At 38.0% G+C, this 9,124-nt stretch overlaps 1 pseudogene; it reads left to right on the plus strand.

Annotated features, from left to right (window-relative positions):
• The first annotated feature begins 4,676 nt into the window (after nucleotides 1–4,676).
• LOC120244209 lies at nucleotides 4,677–5,073 on the plus strand (annotated as a pseudogene).
• Nucleotides 5,074–9,124: the final 4,051 nt, after the last annotated feature.

Here is a 9,124-nt window from a genome sequence, read left to right on the forward strand (position 1 = left end):
TAAGCCACCCAGGCGCCCCTCAAGTGTCCAACTCTTAATTTCGACTCAGGTCATGATCTTACAGTTGGTGGGTTGAACCCCGTGTCAGGCTCTGTGCTAACAGTGTGGAGCCTACTTTGGACTCTCTCTCTCTCTGCCCCTCCCCCACTCACGCTCTCTCTCCCTCTCTCTCTCAAAATAAATAAACATAAAAAAAAAAAAAGTAGTCCCTGACCTCAAAGTATTTTCAATTTAGTTAGGAAGAAAAAGTTTACACATAGATAATTCTACAACAATGCTAAATCTATGGCATAGAATGGTCTCCAAATTTTAAAAAATTCTTTTAATGTTTATTTATTTTTGAGAGAGAGAGAGTGCAAGTGGGAGGAGGGGCAGAGTGAGAGGAAGACACAGAATCCAAATCAGGCCCCAGGCTCTGAGTCAACACAGAGCCAGATGCGAGGCTTGAACCCACACACCACGAGATCGTGACCTGAGCCAAAGTTGGACACTTAACTGACTGAGCCACCCAGGTGCCCCACATGGTCTCCAAACTTTAGATCAAGTACCATATCTTTAAAAGTGTTAAGTACAGGCTACTATAGGAATAGTTACATAAACTACATTATGTATTATTTTACTAACAGATTATACATATTAACACACATAATACCAAAAAGATGAAAATTTGGGGAAAGAGATTAAACTTCAATGGTACCAACTTTTCACTGATTAGTAAAACATCACTATGCAATATTAATAGAGTTCTTGATTTTTTAAATCTTGGCTTAACAATTTGTGATGCTGAGATATGAAGGCCTGATCATAAGTTCAATTTATGTTGACACTTGATTTCAATGACTGTACTCATATTTCAACTCATTCACCAACTATGAAAATTTCTTACAGAAGTCATGTTAGGCACTTTCCTGAGGACAATCAGCAGTTTTTGAAAACCAATCATTTAAATATCTGTAACAAATGGTTTCCAAAATCTACTAAGATTTTTTACCTAGAAGATTTACAAACAGGTTAGAAAGTTGTCTACCTTTTTAAGTGTGTAGATGTGAGAATTTCAAAACTGACATACAATTAAGGGTAGTAAAATTACGTAAGTATGGACACTTCCGAACACCCATTTTCCAAAAGCTTATTCCAGTCTTTCTGTAGTACAGTAGGCAAGATACTGTGAAGGGTTCTCTAAGACAAAACACACTTTTTTAAAGTGTACTGCTGAGCTGGAAGAGAAACATCCAAGGGAAAAATAAACATTTAAAAACTCCAGCTGAAAGCAATTACAAAGTCCAGCACTGCCCTGGGGTCTAAATACTAAGCTTGGGATCTACTGCCACACTGGAGAGCTGAACTTAAAACCCCTCTGTTGAATTTGGGACACCTTCAGAGGCTAAAAGTGCCATGTAGGGGCTCCTGGCTGGCTCAGTCAGTAAAGCATGTGAGACTCTTGATCTCGGGGTTTTAAGTTTGAGCCCCATGTTGGATGTAGAGATTATTTAAAAATAAAATCTTTAAAAAAAAAAAAAGTCCCAGGTCAGCAGGGGCTCCCAGTAGGAGCAAAACAAACCTTCTCTAGAAGAAGTCATCCTCAGTTTAGAACCCAAGTTTCACACAGATAAAAATAAGTCAACACCAGCAAATACAGAAAAAAACAAGCCACAGTAGATGAGAATCAACAGACACAAACAATAAAGCTAAAGCCCAGGGACTTCATACAGTGGAATTTTCAGACACAGGAAGTAAATACATATTAAATGTTTTAGGAAAATGAAGATGAAATCACAAAAACAAGCAAGGACCAAGAAACTATAAAATAGGCCAGACTGGTTTGAGGGAAAAACGTAGAACTTTGAGAATGAAAAATAAAATTCATGAAACTAAGACTCTAACCATGAGGAAAGAGAAGAGTGGAACACGCATCCAACACTCCGCTAGTTTCTGTCCAGCTCAACACAGGGTGCCGACGGGACCGGCGTATGCAGGTGCCCGGGGGCTGCTGAGAACAGGCGCTGCCCAGCGGCCTGCTGGGTCAGAAGAACACAGTGCAGCAGACAGACAGACACCAGAGGGAGCGAGAGACTCAGCTCCTCGAAACACAACCAGGAAACCCCTCTACAAGCACGCATCCAGAAAAGACACATTTACTGAAAAGACTTGAAAGCCCTGAGAATCTCTAGCTGGACTGAACGGTGAAGATCTTTCAATGTATGGGGCCGCCTGGGTGGCTCAGTAGGTTCAACAGCCCACCCTTGATTTTGGCTCAGGTCACATCTCAAGGTTTGTGAGTTCGAGTCCTGCATCGGGCTCTGTGCTGACAGTGTGGAGGCTGCTTGGGATTCTCTCCCTCTCAAAAAATAAATAAGTAAAACTTAAAAAAAAAAAATCTTTCCACGTATGAAGCCAGTCCAGAAAGACTGGGAGAGGTAGCCATTTTTTTAAAAATGTGTAGATACTAACACAGAGTTATAAAGAACACAAAGAAAGGGGGAAATGGCCCAATCAAGGGAAGGAAATAAATCTCCAAAAACCCCAACACTGAAAAGACAGGGGTATATGCATTACCTCGCAAAGAATTCAAAATGATTGACATAAAGATGCTCAATGAGGTCATGAAATAATAAACGAGCAAAATGAGAATTTCAACAAAGAAACTGAAAATATAGAAAATAACCAAATTTTGGAACTCAATTCAAGAATGCAATAATTTACATATTCATAATGAATATGCAAAAATCACAGATCAAGCAGAAGAAAGAATGAGCAAATCTGAAATTTTTTGGGAAATTATCCAGTCACAAGAACAGCAACAACAATAGCAGCAGCAGTAGCAGCAAGGAAAGGAAAAAAAAAAAAAAAAGACAAAGAGTGAAGAGCGTCTAAGGGAATTATAGGATACTGTCAAATACACCAATATATGTAGAATGGGAGTCCCAGAAAGAAAAAAAAAAGAGAGAGAGAAAGAGACAAAAAGCTCATTTTTTTAAAAAAAGATCAAAAAGTTCCCAAAACTGAGGAAGAAAATGAACATACAGATTTCCAGATGCAAGAAACTTACCAGAATTTAAACAGGATGAATCCGAAAGAGTCCACACCAAAGCACATTACAATCAAATAGTCAAAGGTCAAACAGAGAATTTTGAAAGAAGCAAGATAAAATGCATTTGTCATGTACAAAGGAACCCTCATAAATTTATTCGCAGATTTTTGAGCAGAAAACTTGCAGACCAGGAAAGAGTGCAATAAAATATTCAAACTGCTGGGGAAGAAAAAAAACTTGCTAGCCTAGAATGCTATATCCAGAAAAACTGTCCTTCAAAAATGAATAAAAGCTTTCACAGATAAACAAAAGCTGAGAAAGTTCATCGCCGCTAGAGCTGCCTCAAAAGAAATCTTTAAGGGAGTCATTTAAGTTGAACAAAAAGACACTAAAGAGTAACAGGAGACGGGGTGCCTGGGTGGCTTAGTTGGTTGAGCGTCCGACTTTTGCTTAGGTCATGATCTCGCGGTTCGTGGGTTCGAGCCCCACGGTGGGCTCTGTGCTGACTGCCAGCTCAGAGCCTGGAGCCAATTTCAGAGTCTGTATCTCCCTCTCTCTCTGACCCTCCCCTGATCACGCTGTCTCTCTCTCTCTCTCTCTCTCCTAGAAATAAATAAAAAATATTAAAAAAAAAAAAAAAGAGTAACAGGAGAGCATATGAAAATATAAACTTCAGTGGTAATAGGAAATATATACACAAACACAGAATACTGTAATACAGTGTGTGAATCACTTTTATTCTGGCATATAAATTAAAACACAAAGTATTTATAAAACTATAATAAAATATGTTAATAGATACACAATACAAAAAGATATAATTTGTGACAACACCAATATAAAGTGTGGAGGAGGAAGAGATAAAAGCAGAATTCTTGTATGAGACTGAAGTTAAGCTGCTATCAACTTAAAGCAGGTTGTTATTACTGTTAAATGTTTTATGTAAGCCCCATGGTAACCACACAGAAAATATCTAGAGAAGATACAAAGGAAAATGAAAAAACAAAAACAAAACTCAAAGCATGTCATTAAAAAAAATCAATGAAACACACAGGAAGACAGCAAGAGATGTTAAGAGAGGCAGAAGAACTACAAAACAGAGAAAAGACAAAGAGGAACGTTACAGAATGATAAAGTGGTCAACCGGCCATGAAGATATAACAATTAAAAATGTTTTAAGACTCATCGTCAGAACGCTTAAAATATATGAAACAAACATTGACAGAATTGAAGGAAGAAATAGACAGCAACACAGTAACAGTTGGAAATTTCCTCATCCCGTTTTCAATCATGGATAGAACATCCAGACGGATAGCAAGAAGAAAACTGAGGATGTGAACAACACTACAGACTGAAAGATCCTAACAGACATTCAAATTATTTCACTGAACAGCAGCAGAACACATTTTCCTCAAATGTAAATAGGAATTCTCAACGATAGGGCACATGTTAGGTAAAAAACAACTCTTACAAATTTAATAACACTGAGATTATACCCAGTATCTTATCCAAACTAATGGTGTGCACCTTAAAAATCAGGAACAGAAGAAGCCTGGGAAATATATGAAAATTAAGCCACATATTCTTGGACAACCACTGGGTCCAAAAGAAATCAAGACAGAAATGAGAAAATATCTTGAAACAAATGAAAGCAATATACAATCCTCTTCCTCCAGCAGCAGAGGCAGACTGTGCAGTCACAGCCAAGGTGAAGGCGCCACACCCTGGCGGCAAGGAGCGGGCGCTACTTGAACAGATGGGAGACCTGAATGTGGAGCTGTCCCAGTTGCGCGTTGGAGATAGGTGGCCTGGCTTCCAAGCTCTCCAAGATCCAAGCTGTCTCCAAATCCGCCACCCGTGTTCTCACCACCATTGACCAGCCTCAGGAAGAGAACCTCGGGAAATTCTACAGGGATGGGAAGTACAAGCCCCCGGATCTGTGGCTGAAGACACATGCCATGCACGCCCTGCTGAACAAGGATGAAAACCTGAAGGCCAAGAAGCAGCCATGGAAACAGCAGCTATGCCTACAGGGGAAGTAAGGGTAAAGGCCTGAGCATGGGCATCAATACAGTATTAACAAACCAGAAAAGAAAGAAAGAAGGAAAAGAATATACAAAAACTTACAGGATGTAGCAAAAGCAGTACTAAGTGGGACGTTCACAGCAATAAAGACCTACATTAGAAAACAAAAAGAATGCTCTCAAATTCTACCTCAAGGAACTAGAAAAAAGAAATTAGTAACTAAGCCCAAAACTAGAAGGAAATTAGAATAAAGATTATAGAGGTAATAAATGAAATACAGAACAGAAAAAATTTTTAAAGTCAACAAAGAGTTGTTTTTTTGGGGAAAAAAATCAACAGATGAAAGAATCTCTAGCCAGACTAGAGAGGGAGAGAGGGAGAGAGAGAGAAGAACCTAATAAAATCAGAGGAAACATTACAACTGCTGCCATAGAATTAGAAAGGATTGTAAGAAACTGCCTTAATTACATGCCAACAAACTGGATAACATAGAACAAATGGAGAAATTCGCAAGAACATAAAATCTACCAAGACTGAACTGTGAGGAAAAAGAAAAATCTGAACAGATCTATATTAATAAGGAGAATGAATCAGTAATCAACCAACTTTCAGCAAAGAAAAGCCCAGGACCAGATGGCTTTCTGGTAAATTCTATAAAACATTTAAAGAAGAATTAACACCAATCTTTCTAAAATTTTTCCAAAAATTGAGGAGAGGGAAACACTTTCTAACTCACTATATGAGGCCAGCCAGCATTACTCTAATACCAAATCCAAAAAACGATGCTACAAGAAAACCACAGGCCAATAACCCTGATGAATATATATGCAAAAATCCTAGATGAAATATTAGCAAACCAAATTTAACAGCACATTAGAAGAATCATACATGATGACCAAGTGGGATCTATCCCTAAGATTCAAGGATGGTTCAACACAGATAATCAGTGTCATTAACATTAACAGAGTAAATGATGAAAATCACATGATCATCTCTATTGATGCAGACAAGGTATTTGACAAAATTCAATACCCTTTCATCACAAAAAAAAAAAAACTCTCAACAAACGAGGAATAGAAGGTAATTATTTCAACATAATCAATACCATATATGAAAAGCCCACAGCTAACATCATGCTCAATGATGAAAAACCAAAACCTTATCCTCTATGATCACAAACAAGGCAAGGATGCCCCCTCTTGCCACTTATATTCAACATAGTGCTGAAAATCTTAGCCAGAGCAATTAGGCAAGAAAAAGAAATAAAAGCCATACACACTGGAAAGTAAGAAGTAAAAGTATCTCTGTTTGCAAATGACATGATCTTCTATGTAGAAAACCCTATGACCTCCACCCAGAAACAGAAACAACTGTTAGAACTACAAACGAATTCAGGGCATCTGGGTGGCTTAGAAGGTTGAAAAGCTGACTCTTGATTTTGGCTCCAGTCATGGTCCCAGCCCAGGGTCATGGGATGGAGACCTGTGTCGGGCTCTGCAAGAAGCATGGAGCCTGGTTGGGATTCTCTCTCTCTCTCTCTCTCTCTCTCTCTCTCCCCATCTGCTTCTCGCCCTTGTTTGCACTCCCTCTCTCTCAAATTAAATAATTTAAAAAAAGAACTATAAACTAATTCAATAAAGTTGCAGGCTACAAAATCAACAAATAAAAATCACTAACAACAAATGAGGTCTAAAGAAAATTAAGAAAACAGCTTCATTTACAATAGCATTAAAATAGAATGAAATGTTTAGGAAGAAACTTAACTAATGAAGCAAAAATCTGTACACTGAAAACTACAAAACATCACTACAAGAAATTAAAGGAGACACAAATAAATGGAAAGACATCTAAGTTTACGATTTGGAAGACGTAACACGGATAAACTATCCACACTACCCAAAGAGATCTACAGATCAACAAAATTCTATCAAAACCCCAATGCCATTTTTTACAGAAAAAGAAAAAACATCCTAAAATTCATAAGGAACCACAAGGACCCTGAAGCCAAAGCAACCTTGAACCCACGAGATCGTGACCTGAGCTGAAGTCAGACACTTACCCGACTAAGCCACCCAGGCACTCCTCAAAGCAACCTTGGGAAAGAAGAACAAAGATGAAGGCCTTCACACTTAGGACTTCAAAGCATATTACAATGTTGTAATAATCTGAACCGTATGCCATTGGTATAAAGACAGTCATATAGACCAATGGAAAAGAGCTGAGAGTGCAGGAAAAAAATCTCTATACATATGGTCAAATGATTTTTGATAACAGTACCAAGAATACACGAAGGGGGAAAGACAGTCTTTTCAACAAATGGTGCTGGGAAAGCCAGATCTCCCCATGCAAAAGAATGAAAATGGGACCTCTTATCTTATATCATACACAAAAATTAATTCAAAATGCATTAAGGACTTAAATATAACATCTGAACTGTATAATTCCTTAAAGAAAACATAGGGGAAAAGCTTCATTACATGGATCTTGGAAATGATTTCGTGGATCTAACACAAATATCACAGGCAATCAAGGCAAAAATTAGACACGTGAGACTACATCAAAGTAAAAAAGCTGCTGCACAGCACAGGAAACAATCCTCACAGTGAAAAGACAATCTATAGAAAGGAAGAAAGTACTTATACACCATATATCTGAAAGGGGTTAATAACCAAAATATGGAAGGAACTCCTACAATTTAAAAACAACAGCAACAACCAACCCTGATTCTTAAAAAATTAACAAAGGACACGAGTAGACATTTCTCCAAAGACGCCATATAAATGGCCAACAGATATCTGAAAAGATGCCCAACATCACTAATGATCAGAGAAAGCCTATCAAAACCACAGTGAGATGATCACTTCACATCTGTTAGGAGAGCCATGATCAAAAACCAAAACAGACAAGGATGTGGAGAGATTGGAACCCTTGTGCATTGTTGGTGGGAATGTAAAATGGTGCGGCCATTATGGAAAACAATATGGAGGTTCCTCAAAAATTGTAAAAACAGAACCTATAATCTGGCAGTTCACTTCTAGATATTTATTCAAAAGAACTGAAATCAGGATCTCAAAGAGATATCTGCAATCCCACATTCATTGCAGCGCTATTCACAAACGCCAAGTATGAAAACATCCCAAATGTCCATCAATGGATGAATGGATAAAGAAATGTGTTATACACATTCAATGGAGTATTTTTCTGCAATAAAAAGGAAGGAAATTCTGCCATGCTACATTGTGGATGAATCTCGAGGACACTACACTAAGTGAAATTAGCCTATCATAGAAAGATTGATGTTACATGATTCCATTTAATGCAGTCAAACTTACAAAAGCAGAGAGTAGAATTGTGGTTGCCAGGGGCTTGGGAAAGAGGAAAATGGGGGAGCTGCTGTTCCACGGTATAAAGTTTGTCATTCAAGATGACAAAGTTCTGGAGATCCACTGTACAACACTGTGCCTACAGTCAACAATACTGTACTTAGGAGTTTGAGTAGATTTCACGTTATGTGCTTCTTACCACAATTTAACACAAATTTAACAGAAAGATTAACTGACTGACACAGGGCTAAAGAGATTTAGCCAACGAAAAGATAAATCTAAACATTACATACCATAACTGTTGCACAGCTAAAAAAAACTGTTGCATAGTACAGAGAAACAATGAAACGGGGAAAAAGGAGAGTTTAAGACAAATGTAGGATAGAGTGAGAAATTTTAACAGATCTAATCAGAGCACTGGAAACACTAGAGAGAACAGAGGTAAGTTACTATTTAAAGACAGAATGATTGATTCAGGTCCAGAAGTGATGAAAGATATAAATTCACAGATGATAAGTCCAAACAAATCACGCGGCTTGTAATACAAAGAGGCAATAAACCCGTGGGAAAAACGAATGAGAAGTTAAGGCACACCGAGGAGTTATGTAATGTAATGTAATCCTACTCCCCAAGTGAACCTCTACAGGGAGCAGAAACAAGGCTATTTTCAAAAAGTTGGTTAAGTATTCAGAACTAATGACAGGAAATCACAGACACAGGAAGCACGAAGGAAACAAAGAAACCC

Source organism: Hyaena hyaena, unplaced genomic scaffold (assembly GCF_003009895.1).
Source record: "Hyaena hyaena isolate Hyena2069 unplaced genomic scaffold, ASM300989v1 scaffold_374, whole genome shotgun sequence".
NCBI lineage: Eukaryota > Metazoa > Chordata > Mammalia > Carnivora > Hyaenidae > Hyaena > Hyaena hyaena.